Source organism: Ursus americanus, chromosome 31, assembly GCF_024610735.1.
Source record: "Ursus americanus isolate L20-20 chromosome 31, mUrsAme1.1.p, whole genome shotgun sequence".
Taxonomy (NCBI): Eukaryota; Metazoa; Chordata; class Mammalia; order Carnivora; family Ursidae; genus Ursus; species Ursus americanus.
Window position 1 is genome coordinate 11,163,396 of NC_142157.1, and position 19,032 is coordinate 11,182,427.

Sequence of the window (19,032 nt, forward strand, 5' to 3'; positions counted from 1 at the left end):
CACTAAAGAGACAGAAACCATAAAATCATATAAAAAAAGAACAAAATGGAAATTTACAGAGTACAAAAAGTACAACAGCTGAGGTGAAAAATTTACAAGAAGATGTCAACAGCAGACTTGAGCTGACAGCAGAAGGAACCAGCAAACAGGAAGGTCAGCTGAGATTATCCAGTCTGGGGAACAGACAGAAAAAAGAGAAAATAAACAGAGCTTCTGAGCCGTGTGAAATATAATCAAGCGTACACACCTGTGTACAAAAGGGGACTCAGAAGGATTGCGGCAAGAGAGAGGGACAGAGAGAATATTCCAACGCTCCAAACCCGATGCAAAAAGTCCAAGAAGCTCAGTAAGTTCTAAGTAAGATTAACTCAGAGATCCTCCTCTGGACATATCATGGTCAGACTGTAAAAAGGCAAAGCGAAGATCCTGATCAGAGAGTGAAGCAGGAAGACCCTGAGTTCACCTCCTCCCACACACACACCAAGGCTGCAACTCCATACAGAGGAGCTATCTCTAAGAACAACATGAAGGGAGCAGAACACTTTTTCCACAGTTAAAGATACAAAGAAAAAGACCCATTGAGACAGGTAGGAAGGGCAGAGACAGGGTTTGGTTGGGACCCACATCCCCAGCACGACAATCCACAAGTGGGATGTTTCAAGCCCTGGGGACCTTCGCTGAGAAGACCAGCCCCCCAAAACGTTTGGCTTTGAAAATCAGTGAGGCTTAACTCTGGGAGAGCTGGAGGACTAAAGAAAACTGAGACTCCGCTCTTACAGGGCCCATGCACAAACTCACTTGCTTTGAGACTCAGTATGAAGACAGCGGTTTGAAAAGTGCTTGAGCTGAAGGGAATCTATTGACTAATTTTACAGCATGTGCCAAAGGGGCAGAAATCTGTAGAAACTTTGTCCAGGATTAGAAACACTGGCAGGTGCCATTTTTCTTGACTGCATTCTGCCTAGCTGACCCAGCGCTGGCAGGTACTACTTCTGATCCTCTCCATCTACCCTGCTAGCACCACCGCTCACCCTGCCCTGGAATTCCTCTGCAGATCTGCCAAGCCCAACCCGCCCACTCCTGTACATGCCCTCCCAAAGTGACTCCAAACCTGCCACACTCAGTGGGAGTGTGGGACCAGCACCCTCTGAAGTCGGCTCTCATCCTGCCACACACAGCAGATAGCCTCAACTGGACACGCACCACTCCAAAACGGGTCTTGCCCTGGAGAAGGGTGGGGGAGCCAGTCGTGCACACCACTGTGCCTGTAACAGTCACGGGTGAGCATCACAGCCAGGCAGGCTGGGGCCATCCCCACACACCAGCATACCTGCAGCAGTAGAGGCCCTTCCACAACAGGAGGGCACATACAGCCTGCACACAGAGGCAGAGGATGTCCCTGGAGGGCCTTGTTCTAGTGACCAGAGGAGACCATGCTTCTCGGCCCCACAGGGTAATTTCCACATATGGCCACTCACTCAAGACCAGGAGATATAGCTGGCCTACTTAACACATAGAAGCAAACACATGGAATCAGCCAAATGAGGAGACAGAGGAATGTGTTCCAAATAAAAGAACAGACAAAACCTCAGAAAAAGAATGAAATGAAAGAGATAAGCAATAAACCTGAAAAGGAGTTCAAAGTAATAAAGACGCTCTCTAAACTCAGGAGAAGAATATAAAAATGGATTCCACAAAGAGATAAAAAATGTAAAAAGAACCAATCAGAGCTGGAGAATACAATAACTGAAATAAAAATATACTACAGGGACTCAAAAACGGATTAGACAATACAGAAGAATGGATCTGCAATCTGGAAGACAGGGTAATGGAAATCAGCCAAGCTGAAAGATGAAAGAAAAAAGAATTTTAAAAATGAGGATAGCTGGGGCGCCTGGGTGGCTCAGTTGGTTAAGCATCCGGCTCTTGATTTCAGCTCAGGTGGTGATCTCAGGTTCATGGGGTTGAGCCCCACAGCAGGCTCTGCACTCAGCAGGGAATCTGCTTCTCTACTTCTCCCTCTGCCCCTCCCCCTGCTCACACACTCTCTCTCTCTCTCTCAAAAATAAATAAATAAATCTTTCTAAAAAATGAGGATAGTTAAGGGACCTCTAGAACAACATCAAGCTGACTATTGTTCCCATTATGGGAGTCCCAGAAGAAGAAGAAAGAGGCAGAAAACTTATTTGAAGAAATAATAGCTGAAAACCTCCGTAACCTAAGAAAGGAAACAGATATCCAAGTCCAGGAAGAACAGAGAGTCCCAAACAAGATGAAAACAAAGAAGTCCACACCAAGACACAAATAACTAAAATGTCAAAGATTAAAGAGAATCTCAGAAACAGCCATATAATGCAACGTCTATAAGGCTATCATCTGATTTTTCAGCAGACAGTTTATAGGGCTGAAGGGACTGGCGCGATATACTCAAAATGCTGAAAGGAAAAAAACCTACAGCCAAGAGTACTGTTCTTGGCAAGATTATCATTCAGCATTCAAAGAGAGATATAGAGTTCTCCCAACAAAATAAGAGGTAAAGGAGTTCATCACCACTACACAGAACTTTCTAGAAATGTTAAAGGGACTTCTCTAAGTGGGGAAAAAAAAGGCCATAAGTAGAAATAAGAAAATTTTGAAAGAAAAAGATCTCACTGGTAAAAGCAAATCTACAGTAAAGGTAAATGAATCAACCACTTATAAAGCTACTCTGAGGATGAAAAGACAAAAGGAGTAAAATGAACTACATATACAATAATGAGGTAAGGGATACACTAAATCAAAAATATGTAAAATATGACATCAAAACAAAATGGGGTGGGGAATAAAAAAAATAATGCTTTTAGAATGTGTTCAATTAAGTGACCATCAACTTAATATAAACTGCTATATATATAAGATGTTACATATGAACCCCATGGTAACCACAAACAAAAACCTATACTAGATACACAAAAAATAAACAGAAAAGAATTGAAGCATAACAATAAAGAAAGTCATCAAATTACAAAGGAGGACAGCGAGAGAAGAGGAACTACAAAACAACCAGAAAACAATTAACAAAATGGCAATAAGTACATACCTATCAGTAATTACTTCACATATACACTAGCTAAATGCTCCAAACATAGATGCAGCGTGTCCGAACAGATACAGAAAACACACACCCATCTATATCCTGCCTGTAAGAGACTAATTTCAGACCGAAAGATAAAAACAGACTGAAAAGTGAAGGATGGAAAAAGATACTACACGCAATTGGAAATAAAAAGAAAGCTGGGGTAGCAATACTGATTTAGACAAAATACACTGTAAAACAAAGACCGTGACAAGACAAAGATGGAGGTTTCATCGTGATAAAAATATCAAACAAGGAACATAAAAATTGTAAATATCTATGCACCCATCATTGGGCACCTAAATATATAAAACAAACATTAAGAGATATAAAAGGAGAAATCGACAGTAATCAACCATAGTAGGAAACTTTAACACTCCACTTACAAAATAAAAATGTCTCAATGTCTCGATAAATTCAAGAAAGTTGAATCATCTTTTCTGACCACAATGATATGAAACTAAAAATCAATTACGAGAAAAAAAACTGGAAAAAATACAAACACATAAAGGCTAAACAATATGCTACTAAACAACCAGTGGGTCAACAAAGACATCAAAGAGGAAATAAAAATAATACCTTGAGACGAATGAAAATGGAAAGACAATGTTAAAATCTAAGAGATTCGGCAAAAGTAGTTCTAAGAGGAACGTTTATAGCAATACAGGCCTATATCAAGAAATAAGGATGTATGATATTCTTGGTCCTCATCACTTAATGCCAATGATGTCCCCTTCCTATCATTTTGATAATGAAATGTCTTTCATAATACTGCTTATTATGAGTACTGCCTCACTGAGAACCACTGAGCTAGATGTTCTGTTACTGGATATCAAGATTTAATACAGTACAAACCCCAAAATCTCCAAGTCATTTCTGTAGAGTCTTGGTACTTCTGAGCTTTAGTCATAATGATGGAGGGGGGAAAGCTCATTCTATTCTGTACTTAACTTTATTCTAATATTCTGGAAGGAAGGCTTTAATGATCCCTTTAATGAGAGAACAAACAAGTAATAGATTATCAGGGAGAAAAGCCTTGAACGTTCACAATCAATTAATGTCAGAACTTGCTTTCTAACTTGAGTCTTATTCAATGTTGTAGATAATGTTATCTTTTTAAAAGAAAGTCAGAATAACAGAGTACAGTTTAATAGCATGGTTCTAAATGATGTGCAGCCCAGCTCAGAAGAATGCTCACTCTGCCTCTGGCTCCAGCTACTAGAAAAAACAGCACTACACGTGCACCATTAACTCAGTGTATAAACCATGTGTTGGAGGATGGAGACCTGACCCCACAAGGTGCTGTGCCATACGGCACCTTACCTGGAATGTCAACAGGTCATTCCACTGTCCTATCAGGATGGCTGATCGGTGATGCAGTTCATGATCCAATATCTATAAAGCAATCAATGTGATAAATGTAAACAAATGGAGAATGCAAACCACGATCATCTCAATAGATCAGAAAGAGCGTTTGACAAAATTCAACATCCATTCATGATAAAAACTCTCAACAAACCGGGTATGGCGGGAAACATACCTCAACATAATAACAGCCATAAATGACAAGCGAAGAGCTAACATCATACTCAATTATGAAATGGTGAAAGTTGTTCCTCTAAGATCAGGAACAAGACAAGGATGCCCACTCTCACCACTTTTATTCACCATAGTACTGGAAGTCCTAGCCACCGCACTAGATGAGAAAAAGAAATAAAAAGCATTCAAATTTATGTGACACAGTGGTGAGAGCCTTGGTTTTCCTTTTTGCCTCATATTTCCCTGACTTGGAGCTGAAGAATCTAGCAACCCAGAAACATCAACAGGAAAGCCTCAAGATAAGCCTGCTCTCGCCGGCCAAAATAACAGGATAGGAGAAGCCTAGCAAGACAGAAACTTCTTAGACAATAACCACTCTATTCCAGCTACATACCATAGAAAAAACTATGGCTCCACTCCCACCCATACCAACATAGTTCAAATGAGGAACTTTTCTTGTCAGAAAAGGCCAAGTAGTGATCAGGACTTTCATTCCCACTAGCCAGTAATGAAGGCCAGGTGGTATCAGTGGGGATCATGTGTGAAGCCTGAACTCATACCCCCAGTGGGAAGTAACAAGGCACTCCTTCTCCTCTCTGCTGGGCTAGTGTCAGAGGAGGCTAGTGGAGAGCTAGGACTTTCACCATTTCTTAGTGTTAACAAGGCCACCCCACAGTTGTGTCTGTGGACAACATGTGGGAACTAGAACTCCCACCACAGCATTATCCAGGAATACCTCACTGGGGACAATGGAGACTGCATGGGGAATCTGGATTTCCACCTACACCCGACAATAATGAGGCAGGGCCACCCCACTCCCTGCCAGGTGGTGTCAGAGAAAACCAATTAAAACAGAAGTTTTAAAGAAGATCCAGAATGTCATATCATATTAAATGTCCAAGTTTTAATTAAATAATCATAATACTAAGAACCAAAAAGGTCTCAAACTTAATGGAAAAACACAATCAACAGGTGACAACACCAAAATGAAAGAGACGTTAGAATTATTGTCAGGTATTTCAAAGTAGCCATGACAAAAATGCTTTGACGGCAAATACAAACAATCTGGAAACAAAAAAATACAAACCTAATGAAGAAAATAAAAAGTCACAGAAATGTGACAGGATATACATAGAAGAATCAAATGGAAATAAGAGAAATAAAAAATATAATAACCAAAATATAAAGTTCAGTTGATAAACTCAACAATCAAGTGGAGGGACAGACCGAAAAATCTGAAAATGGGATGATAAAACAATAAAAATTAACCAATCTGAACAACAGAGAAAGTAAAATAGAAAAAAAAGAAAAATCCTTCAGGGATCTGTGGAATGTTATCTAACAACAGATCTAATACATAAGTAATCAGAATCCCAAAGAAGAAAAATGAGATGGAATTGATAAAGTACTCAAAGAAATAAGGGTCCAAGCTTCCCAACGTTGGTAAGAGATGTAGTTCAAAAGCTAAGCAAACCATAAATAGGAAACAGCCACGGAAATCCATGCCATGCCGCATTAATCTTAAATTTCTGAAAACTAAAGACAAAAAAATACTGAAAGCAATCAGAGGAAAACAAAACCTTACTTACAGGGGGATATCCAATTCTGGCAAAATTACATTTCTCATCAGAAACCATGAGGCCAGAAGGAAACGACAAATGTTTTCCAAGTGTTAAAAGTACTGTCCATCCAAATCTTATACCCAGCAAAAATACACTTCAGGAATTAAGGGGGAAACCAAGGTATTCTCAAATTAAGGAAAACTAAGAGAATTTGTCACAGGAAACCTCATCTAAAAAATGTGGCTGAAGAAATTTCTCTAAACAGAAGAAAACACTTAAAGAAAGAACTTTGGATCATCGGGAAGAAAGAAAAAACACAGTTAGTGAAAGTGTGGGTATGTAAATAGGCTTTTCTTATTGAGTTCTCTAAATTATGTTTGGTGTTTGAAAAAAAATGTAACACTCTCTGATGTGTTTCTGAATGTATGTAGAAAAAAAGAAAAAGAAAAATGTTTATAGAAAAATAGTTAAGAAAATTAAATTATCTTAACGGTAAAAAGATGTAAGGGAGGTGAAGAATTTTATATTTCACTTGAACTGGTATATTGTTGGAACCAGTAGACTGTGGTAAGTTATGTATATACAAAATATTACCCAGGACAACAACTAAAAAGCCGTACAGATACACTCAAAGACCCTATAAATAAATTTAAATGAAATTATAAAACGTGTTCAAATAACTTACAGAAAGGCAAGAGAAAGAAAATGGTAAAATGAAAAACATAAGACAAAAATTAAATTGAAGACATAAACCCTAACATACCAATAATTACATTAAGTGGAAATTATCTAAATGTACCAATTAAATAAGACAGAAATTAGCAGAGAGGACTGAAAAAAATATGACCTAACTATATTCTGTCAACAAAAATTCACTTCAGTATATGTAATGATATAAGTAGAACGAAAATGAAAGAATGGAAAAAGGTATAGCATACAAATATTAATTAAATGACAGCAGAGTGGCTTAATTAATATCAGATAAAGCAGACTTCAGGGCAAAGAAATTTAGCAGGGACAGAGAAGGGTATTACATAATAATTAAAAGATCAATCCACCAAGAAGACCTAGCAATCCATGTCTGACCCCAAAAACAGGACTCTGATGATGTCAAACTAAAACAGCTGGAAGAAGTAGACAATCCACAATTATAGCTGGAGACTTCAAAGTCCCTCTCTCAATAACTGATAGAATAACTAAACACAGAAATTATAGAACTGAAAACACTATCAAACACCAGGATATAATCCATATTTTTAGAGCATTCCCACCCAACAATATCAGAATGCACATTCTTTTTAAACACCCATGGAACATATGCCAAGACAGATCACATCCTGAGCTATCAAATAAACTTCAACAAATTTTAAAAAATTAAAATCATAAAAATATAGTCTCTAATCACAATGGAATCAAACTAGAAATCAGTAAAAAAAGACAACTGGAAAATCTCCAAAAACTTAAGACTAAACAATACATTTCTAAATAAACCAAAGAAAATACGTTGAACTGAATGAAAACAAAACACGCCGTAACAAACTGTGTGAATGCAACTGAAGCAGTGCAAGAGGGAAATATATATCACTTAATGCGTACACTAGAAAAAAGGGAAAGTCTCAAATTAATAATTTAAGATTTTGCTTTAAGGACTAAATAAAGAACAAAGTAAACCCAAAGCAAATACAAGGAGGTAAATAATAAAGTTTAAAGAGGCATCAATGAAACTGGAAACAAAAGATATATAAAGAAAACCAATTAAACAAAGGTAAGATCAATATTGATCTTTGAAAAGATCAATAAAACTGACAAGCCTCTAACAAGACTGACAAAGATAAAAAGAGTGAAGACATGAGTTACCAACGTGAGGAATGAAATAGGGAGGTATCACTATAGGCCCTGCAGACGTCAAAAGGATAGTAAAGGAATACTATGAATAACTTTACATACGTAAATTTGACAACTTAGGTAAACCAATTCTTCAAAAAACAAAAATGCAATTCATCAATTATAAAATAGACAACTGAGAGGCAATTGGGTGGCTCAGTCAGTTAAGCATCCAACTCTTGATTTCGGCTCAGGTCATGATCTCAGGGCTGTGAGATTGAGTCCTGCCTCAGGCTCTGTGCTGGGCGTGGAGTCTACTTGAGATTTTCTCTCCACCTCTCCCTCTGACCCTCCTCCATCCCTCTCTAAAAAAAAAATAGACAATTGAGTATCCCTTATCAACTATTAAGAGAATGGAATTCAAAATTTTAAACTGTCAAGAAAGAAATCTCCAGACCCAGATCATTTCATTAAAAAATGCTGTAATACTCTGTACAAATCTCTTCCAAAAACAGAAGAGCAGGGAACACTTGCCAATTCATTGTATTAATCTATCGTTAGACCTTGATATCAAAACCAGATAAAGTCTATTTAAAAAAAATGCTGCAGAGCAGTATCTCTCATGAATATAGACACAAAAATCTTTAATATATAAAAATACATGTACACATGACCAAGTGGCATTTATTTCAAGGATGCAAGGCTGGTTCAATCTTCACAAATTAATCAATGTGCCACCACATTAATAAAGTAGAAAAATCACATGACCATATCAACTAATGTAGAAAAAGTATTTGATAAAATTCCACACCCATTTATGATAAAATCTCTCAGAAAAATAAGAGAGGGGGACATCCTTCATTTGATAAAGAATGTTACAAAAACTTCATTTAACATCACAGTTAATGATAAAAGACTGAATGTTTTTCCTCTAAGATCTGGAACCAGGCATGGATGTCTGCTCTGGTGACTCATTCAACATAGTGCTGGCGGTTCTGTTCAGCACAGCAAGGCAAGAAAAGGAAAAAAAAGACATACAAATATAAAAGGAAAAAATAAAGCCATCTCTATTTACAGATGACATGACTGTCTGCATAGAATATCCCAAGGAGACTATAAAAGAACTAGAACTAAAGGAGTTCATAAATATCACAGGTTACAAGAGAAAGATGAAATATTATGATCATTTCTATATATTAGCAATGAACATGTAAACACAAAAATTAAAAATCCAATACCATCTAGTCACTTAATATATTAGATACTTAGGTGTAAATCTTTCAAAACATGCACAGTACTGTTATGACAAAAACTACACAACATTGATGAAAGAAATTTTAAAAATCCAGAAGTGGAGAAACATACTAGTTTCATGGATTGCAAGACTCAACATAATTTAATATCCTTAAATTGATATACAGGTTTAATGCAAATCTTTCCAAAATTCCAGTAAGACTTTTTGTAGCTATAGACAAAATTATTGCAAAATTTATATGGAAAGTCAAGGAACTTAAATAACTAATTTCTTTTTGGAAAAAGAAGAATAAAGTATGAGGAATTACTCTACCCGGTTTAAAACTTATTTTAGAGTTATGGTAATTAAAGACTGTGTGGTAGTGTTGGAACAGACATATAGACTCATGGTACAAGATAAAGAATTCAAAAATAGACCCATAAAAAACATGCTTGACTGATTTTAGAGAAAATTGAAAAAGCAATTCAATTAAGTAGCCTTTTCAACAAATCGGTGCTGGAACAACTGGACATTATGGGGAAAAAAAAGAAAACAAAAAGAAAAAAGAAAAGACCTTGACCTAAGTCTTATACCTTACACTGATCAAAATGGATCAGTCTTTAATGTAAAACATGAAACTACATACACATTTGGGGGGGAAAAAGGATAATCTTCAGGTTCTCTGATGAGTTCTTAGATTTGACACCAAACCCATGACCTCTAAAATGAAACTGGGCAAAGTAGACTTCATTAAAATTAGAAAAATTTGCTCTATATAAGACCCTGTTAAGAGAATAAAAAAAGTTACAAGAGTGGGAGATGATTTTTGCAAGTCACATATCTGACAAATGACTGGTGTCTGCAATACATAAAGAATTCTCAAAATTCAACAGTAAAAAAAAAAAAAAAAAGCCAAAGGCATCATCTAGAAAATCATTCATAAGCTGAACTTTATCAAAAACTTCTGCTCTGTAAAAGACACTGACAAAAGAATGAGAAGATAAGCCACAAGCTGGGAGAAAATATTTTAAAAGATGTATCTGGTAATGGGGCTGTTATTCAAAATGTGTAAGGAACTCTTAAGACTTAAAAATAAAATATTGAACCACCTGATTCAAAAAATGGGCTAAAGACCTGAATAGACACCTCACCAAAGAAGATATAAAGATGGCAAATAAGCATATGAAATGATGCTCCATATCCCAAGTCATTAGGGAATTGTGAATTAGAATAACAACGATACCACCAAATACCTCTTAGAACGACGAACATTCGAAACAGTGACACCACCAGGTGCTGGCAAGGACATGGAGCAACAAGAACATTCATTCACTGCTGATGGGAAGGCAAAATGACAGAGGCCCTTTGAAAGACAGTTGGGTAGTTTCTTACAAAACTAACCTCCTACCCTATGATCCAGCAAACGTACTCCTTGGTATTAACCCAAGTGAGTTGAAAACTCATGTTCAAACAGAAACCTTCACACAGGAATTTATAGCAGCTTTGTTCATAATTGCCAAGACTTGGAAGCAACCAAGACATCCTTCGGCAGGCAAATGAACAAACTGTGGCACACCCACCGGAGTGTTGTTCAGCGCTAAGAAGACTTGAGCTATCAACCCATAAAAAGACACGGAGGAAACTGAAATGCCTATTACTAAATGAAAGATGCAAACCTGAAAAGGCTACATACTGCATGATCCCAACTACATGACCTTCTGGAAAAGGCAAAACTACGGAGACAGTTAAAAAAAAAAAAATCTGTGGGGAGCAGGGAGGGAAGATTGAACTCTCTGTACTTTCTGCTTGATTTCACTTTGAACCTAAAACTCCTCTGAAAAATAAAGTCTATTAAAAAAAATTAAAATTTAAAAATTTAAACCCCAAACAATTCAAATATTAAATGGGCAATTGATAAGAAGTAATATTTCACCAGAGGACATACAAAGGACAAATTAACAAATGAAAAGATTGACATCATTTCCATCATGGAAATACAAATGAAAACCACAATGAGATATCCCTACATACTATCAGAATGACTAAAGTAAAAAACAGTGACAATATCAAACACTGGGGAGGATACAGATAATGGATTATCCATATAATGCTAATGGGAATGTGAAATGGTAAAATCTCTCTGGAAGACAGTTTGGCAGTTTACACAGTAAACGTGCAATACCATACAAACAAGCAATTGCATTCCCGGACATTTATTTCTGCAAAATGCAGACTATAGTTTTGAAGGTGTTATCATTGAGGAAAATTGTATAAAGGGTACCTAAAATTTCCCTATTTCTTATAAGCGCATGTGAATCTACAGTTATGTCAAAAATTTAAAGACTGCTTAAAGCAATAAAACTGTTGGTGGTTTATAATATATAAAAACATAATGGTGGGTTTATAATATATAAAAATGTAATTTGTATGACAACAATAGCAGGAAGGAGGGAAGAGACAGAAGTATATTAGCTGGTATTAACCTGAGCTAGATTGTTTTAAATTGAGATGTTAATTGTAATCTCTAGGACAACCAAAAAGAAAATAAGTGGAAAAAACTACTAAAAGAAATAGAAGGAAATTACCATGGTATACTAGAAAATATTTATTTAAAATGAAAGAGGGCACTACTGGAGAAATAGAGAAATAGAAGAGACATAAGACATTTGAAAGAAAAATAGCAAAATGGCAGATATAAATCCTACCTTAGCTAACATGCTAAATCTCCCTGCCACAGTGATTGGTTTAGTGATGGATACAAGACCAGGGTTGAAAAAATATGGAAGTTAACATATTCAGTGATTGAGGAGTTCACTCTCCCACTGGCAATGGCAAAGGATGACTTGGCTGATGCTGACCTTCCTCTGGTGAGCACAAGTAGAGCCAACCTAGGGATGTGGCTTGCTGACATGAGAAAATGGATAACAGAGAAAAATAAACTGATTCTTGGCTGACATTGTTGAGCTGCCAAAGCTCCCAGTATATTAGAATGTAAGTTACCTCTGGGTAGATAAACAAGACAAATTTGGCCTGCAGGAGCGTGGCTTTGCTATTACAGGCTCCTTCATGTAAATAAAATGGCACCCCTCTCTCCAAATAGATCCAGCTCCACGCCTGAGTGGGTAAGCTGAATTTGGGTCCCACTTGTCTCCTTGCCTAGGTTCCTTTGAGCAGCACACAATCTACTCAACTATATACTGGATCTCTAAGCCTTCCCTCAAATGTGCTCATTCTCTGGAGATTTGTTTTGTTTTGTTTTTAAACGTAGTTGACATACAATGCTACAAGTTTCATCCTCAATGGAGCATTAAAACATCTCTGGAAATGTCACTATCTGGGGGGAATAAAACTAAGAAACAAAACAAAACAAAACAAAAACAACTTGCATTTCTCAAAATTCCTCTAAAGAAGAAATGTACTTTATCTGGTTGAACTTTTTAATCCACTTTTAGACACTGCCTCTCCCCATTTCCTGGGTCAAAAGGCTGCTCTTTGTATTTGTTTGGAAACAAACAGAAAATCAAATCCAAACTGTAAAGGAAATCTGTTGGCTTATATAATTAAAAAAGAAAAAGGTAATGAGGATGATTCTATCTATCCCAAACAGGGAAGCTGGCAACTTCTGTACGTTGCAACTGGTTAAAATATTTCCTATTGTACTTTGGGACTCTGAGCACATTTCTACCAAGGCTATAGCATTAAGACATCTGGTTAAAAAAGGAAAAAAATTTTGGAGATTTTGAAAAATATAAAATAGTAATTGCTGTCTTACACAACCTCTAAACTGATTGTTTGGTCAATTAATATGCTCCATTCTTCTGTTAAACGTCCTGACTGAAGCCCATAGTCCTCAGAATGTTTGTGGCTATGGGTGCTACCCTTAACCCATCAACCATACCTGTTCCCACCAATTGAGTTTTACAGCTTCCTAGTTTATTTTTCTCTTTTCCTAAACTTATTTATGCCAGTTACATTTGTTGTAATTACATACTTCAATTAAGTATTATAGAATTACAGAAACCAATGAACTATAAATATGACAATAGAAGAGGGTTTTCCCCCCCATGGAAACTAAATTAAATGCTTTGGAATGACTTGATAAAAGTCAATTGCTTAAAAATTGCTCTCAAGCTATAAAAATTGGGGGAAATTGTAAAATTCAAAAGGATTTTTCTCTCGTATACTTTACTAGGTTCTTGTGGAATTCTCGCTCTACTTAAAAAAGAAAGTGTAAATCTTAGATGCCTCAATGCATTTTGAATTAAGGTTTATATGAGAAAAACCCACACTTGAAGAAAAGACCTTGGCTCACACCAAAGAATTAGTGAATGGATGAGTGAAAATAAAGTGTTTATAATATTTATTATCCTTTTATATTTCCTTTCGAATTTAAATTGACCAACAAGCAGTCCTACCAGGATGGTTAAGAGATTTCTTCTGTCTGGCTTGGCTAAGAGATACTATTCTACGGAACTGCCTATCCATAGTGTTTGGCAGCCTGATAATCTGAAGCTTTTCAAGGTTAGAAAAGGTTAATTGTCCTTCACAAGCTGAAACTGGTGCCAGAGAAAACAGGAAGATGGGAATTTCCTATAAAAGCAAATAAGCTTAGGCCTGAACACCCTCATCCTCTATATACATTTCAAACACCTTAGGTTATGTATCAGATGAATGGAGAAAAAACAACATTTTTAAGGATATCGTATTTCCAAAGAAGTCCAAGCCTGGCCAATAAATGATGACCTTGAGATCTAGTATTGAGGGAAGAGACCTCTCTTTCCTTGTGGGCACGCTGCTGGTGGTCAGACGGCAGCCATGAGGCAAACAATGAGGAAGGCAGGGTCCTGGGGGACATCACTGGGCTGTAGATCAAGCCTTGCCTGAAGTTCACCCCGATCCTTCTTTTTTAATTATATAAGACAACAGAATTCCTTTACAGTTTGGATTTGATTTTCTGTTTGTTTCCAAACAGATACAAAAAGCAGCCTTTAGACCCAGGAAATGGGGAGAGGCAGTGTCTAAAAGTGGATTAAAAAGTTCAACCAGATAAAGTACATTTCTTCTTTAGAGGAATTTTGAGAAATGCAAGTCGGTTTTTTTGTGTGTTTTTTGTTTGTTTGTTTCTTAATCCCCCCCCCCAATAGTGACATTTCCAGAGATGTTTTAATGCTCCATTGATCTCTTAGTACTCCTCAAAGTTTGGTGCCATGGACAGCTGCCCAGCTGGACTTCCACTTAACCCGCCTCTGATGTTGTTATCAAGTGTGCTCTACCCAAAGGCCAGTGGATGATTACAGCAGGACACCCAGACTACAAGCCAAATGGGCCCTTTAAAAAATGTGTATGGCCAAACTGAAACATTACTTTAAGTAATGCAGCAGAGCAACACTGTCAAGACACAAGGAGCAGTCAGGGGTGACCCTACTTGCTCTGAGCAAAGGCAGTGTGCAGCAGGAGAGTTTCAGTGGTGTGATGCAGGTCCCTCCCAGTGGAAGTTCTCACCTGAACATAAGGAAGGAATAGCGTGCTTCTGCTAATGTACACAATGTCTGAGCTGGTCCCAAGCCCATTCGTCCTGGGATCCATTCCTCATTCCTCCTCTGCTCTGCTCTGCACTGCAGGAAGGGTGAACCCTGCAGGCTAGTCCCCAGGCTGGAAATGGCCAGTGAGGACCCAGCAGGAGATAAGGGGAGGGAAGAAGGAGAAGCCAGGTTATTTCTACTGCTCCCTATCTGTCCCTGGCAACGTCTGCGGCAGTAGCTGAGTCACTTCCAGCTCCCCTCTGACGACCCTCACCCTTTGCCTCCTCACTCTGGTCCAGGGGTAATCCTCTTGGGAGTGTTGTGTCCCCGTCTGCAACTGGACACTTCAGCCCTGCCTTCCCCTGCATAACCGGTCTCCTGAATCAGGCTCTCTCTTTTAAATACTCAAGCGATTTCCTTCCCTGAGAAGCCTGAGATAATGTAGTATATAACGCAAAGCCTTAGGACAAAGCTTCAGAAGGATGGGTCCAAAACATACTGTCCTGTTGCTCTTCCATACCTAAAGGATTTTAGTCTATTTGTTTCACATTTAATAAGTGTTCATGTTATTTCTTCCCTTTCCATTCTCAGCATTTCTTCTATTTATGACTTAAAGTTACACTTGAACTTATAAATGGACTTTCTTGTTTTCTAGTTATTACATCTTGGCATAATACTTTCCAAACACCATTTTATTATGTTCCACACTTAAAAAGCCACCTGGATATTCTCCCTTTCTAGTCTTTTTGTTAAACTATCTTTAAGCCCCCTTGCGTGTTTTTGTAATGTGTAACGCAGACTCGGTTACGATAGAAAAGTTTCAAAAGACTTGTGCAGCTGGGAACTTTTTGATGATTTCATTTTATAAGTCCTTTGGAATGAACGTGGGCATTAAGAGGCACAATGAATACAATATCAGTTTAACAAGATTTGAGTGGCCTTATTTTTACAGAGAAGTTAACATTTCTAGACATTGCGATTCCACCAGTGGCTTTCTCCATAATGTTTTAAAAATGGAATTTAGCAGACATATAAAACAGAAAAAAATAGAAGAGCTGTCATAAATCTTTTTTACTAAAGTGTTTTGCGATTGCTTCAGAAAGAAACAAGATGAGAAAGTGCAGGTGCTATTTGTTAAAGTGTAGGGTTGATGTTTCAGCATCTCAAAGGGACATAATGAAAGAAACTAAAGAACACAGGTCATATGTTTGACGGTAACTCACCAGAGAAATCAGGTCCATCTGGCTTCTCCACAAGACACAGGAATGTATGAAGCCAAAGCAATGAAAAGCGCACAGCATGGCAGAATTCACCAGACCCTCCCTCTGTGGCAGGTCCCAGTCTGCCCCCATCCTGGCCACGGTACTGCCCCGTGTGGGTCACAACAGGGGAACCAGAGGGTAGGCTGTGGAGGTGGAGCTGCTGACTTTTATGACAACCTGCTGTGGCAATCACATCAGCCACTTGTACGACTCACGGCACCTCTTGAAAGGAGACCACTTGGCCACCTCACTTGGGCTGGGAAGGTTAAGAAGACCTCTCAAGCCCTGCTTCCCTCTCTGCATTCTGTAAGCTGATACACACCCAGAGACTTCATTGCTGAGCTGTGTCTTTGGACCAACTCTACTTCTCCATAGACATATTTTCCTTTTAGGGTCTTTGGTTTAGTAGACAGCTTGCCCTTCACCCTCTGAAAACTACTTAAAGATTGTTTAATATCCTGACTTTTTAAAAGACAATATACTTTTAGAGCTGTTATATATCAGTCTATATGATCCTTCTCACTCTTTTTAAAAGATGTGTAATAGTCTTTCACATGGATATGCTGTATTTGTTTAAACCAGTGTCATATTGAAAAAGAAAGACTACAACACTTTCTCCCCAAGGTGTTGTTTTCCCAAAATGTAACTTTATTTATTGAATTTCATGCCTTATTGAACTTTCTGTGTAATGACTTAACTACAGAGCTAAGTTAATTAAATACTTTTTCAAAGGAAAATAAAAATTGACTAGATTGCAAAGAATATGGAATTGACTAGACTGCCAAGTAATACATGAATCATGTTAAATATCTGAATTGTTAGTACTAGAAGTTGCCTCTAATAAATATTTAGCATAGATGATGAAGAGCCTTTTTAAGAAGAAAACTATGATTGCCTTCATGATATATAAGTAACTATGTGTTCCATACACAAAACTCAATGTGACTAACACATTTGTTATAAAATTCAGGGTCAGTTATAGCAGTTAATTTTCCAGTTTTACTAAGAATAGGCCCCATTTTAAAACAAGACTCCTCTGGGAAGCTAGAGGTTTTACTTAGTGGTAGACTACAAGGTAAGGCCCTCTTGTACTCTTCTTTCAATGCTAGTATATTTCTGGTGCTCTAGGATGCTGGGAGAAAAGTATACCCATGGGGTTCCCTCTAACCTTGGTATGCTGGTATAATTCCAGGGGCCCAAGTTCCTACTTTTGATTTAACTTGACTCCTACACAAGTACTCCTGAATTCTACTTCTGTTTGCTGTGTTGGCTTCCATTTTGACCTTGCTCTCTTCTGGCCCTGGCTCATGATACCCTGCATCCCAGATTCAGAGAATTCCAGAGTTTGATAATTTAGGTAGGTAACCCTGACTGGGCTCAGATTCCAAATAATCTGATTACAGCAATTTAGTAGGAAGAAGTAGCATCACTTATAACATACCGGCTTAACATGGTTTTACTTTACTGAGGAAGTTCCAGGTTTATAATTCTTACCAATCAGTACCTTGAGAAAGCCAATTATGTGTAGTCATTTATTCCTGTAGGCCATTTACATAAAGGCTTGTGAATGACAATTCATTATCACCTCCTCCCGCCCCGTCTTATTTAATTCATTTCAAATGATTGAATGAATATGAGTTTTAAAAAATATAAACTTTGGTCACCTTAAGTTATATGTTGGGGAAATAATTAGAAAGAATACTCAATATTATTTAAATGTCAAAGAATGCTTAACCTGATTTAATCAGATATTCAGCAAAATACAAAATTGCTAAGACTTTGTTGTCATCCCTTTAACTTTTGGATCAATCCTGAATCAGATGAGTTTATGTTTGTTTGGCCTGTTTATCAGCAAGTTCTTTGGGAAAATTCTAAGAAATGTAATTTCTAAACATGCTGATTTTTAACTCTAAGGCTTAATCAATTTACTTCTCAAAGTATAGGTTTGATTTTTAAGACAATTGACACATTCCTCTTCTAAATGCTTATGTAACTTGAGCTTGTGAAGTCCTGAATGTTCCTGGTTTAAAAGCAATATGCAATAAAATGCAGTATCAATGCTATGAAATCAAAGCAGTTTAAAAAAAAATCTTTGATGCTAAATCATTTTGTATGATATGTATTCTACCACTAAGGAAAGCATTCTTATGGGATAATAAAAAATGTTTATAATTTTTCAGTTTATGCCAATTTATGCAGTCAACCAATGCCTCTCACATTATAAAGGAAGGCCTATAAAAAAAATCACCAATAGCTACAATGTTTTATAATTATCACAAAATGGCTTTCTCAATAACTTTACAAAAAACTCACAGCCCAAAAGAATTGATTGAGGAAGTCAAGCGTGAAGTTTATAAGAAGCAGAGATTACAGTAGTCATTTGAAATAATAGACATTTTCTGAAATAGTAAAATATAGATTAGTGAAACTTTCAGATTCCAACAATGCTAAAATAAAATCTCCCTCCAACAATAATTGTTAAATGTAAATATAACTGCTCTAGATAAATGATGGAGATGGAACTATGTGGTGAAAACTGATTACATGTTAAACACTTGAAATTAAAAAAAATTAGAGTCTCTGAAAATAAGTATTGCTTTAGTAAAGCATTAGAAATCTGACTAGAAATAGTTCCCTAATTATGACAGTTAGTACATGAATCTCTGACACTTTTTAAAAAAAGATTGAGGAAGCAGGGGCACCTGGGTGGCACAGCGGTTAAGCGTCTGCCTTCGGCTCAGGGCGTGATCCTGGCGTTGCAGGATCGAGCCCCACGTCAGGCTCCTCCACTATGAGCCTGCTTCTCCCTCTCCCACTCCCCCTGCTTGTGTTCCCTCTCTCGCTGGCTGTCTCTATCTCTGTCAAATAAATAAATAAAAAATCTTAAAAAAAAAAAAAAAAGATTGAGGAAGCAATTATATTTAAATTTCTCAACAATAAAATATGCAATTACTACTCACTGGTAGGCTCTTTT

The 19,032-nt window shown here is 37.2% G+C and overlaps 1 long non-coding RNA gene across 5 annotated transcripts in view; it reads right to left on the reverse strand.

Annotated features, from left to right (window-relative positions):
• LOC123802253 (uncharacterized) overlaps positions 1-19,032 on the reverse strand; it is a 79,634-nt gene that overhangs the window by 41,848 nt on the left and 18,754 nt on the right. For all 5 annotated transcript variants that reach the window (XR_015722400.1, XR_015722401.1, XR_015722402.1 and 2 more), the window contains exon 3: positions 4,439-4,510. This is a non-coding gene — a long non-coding RNA (uncharacterized LOC123802253). The remainder of the gene's footprint in view (positions 1-4,438; positions 4,511-19,032) is intronic.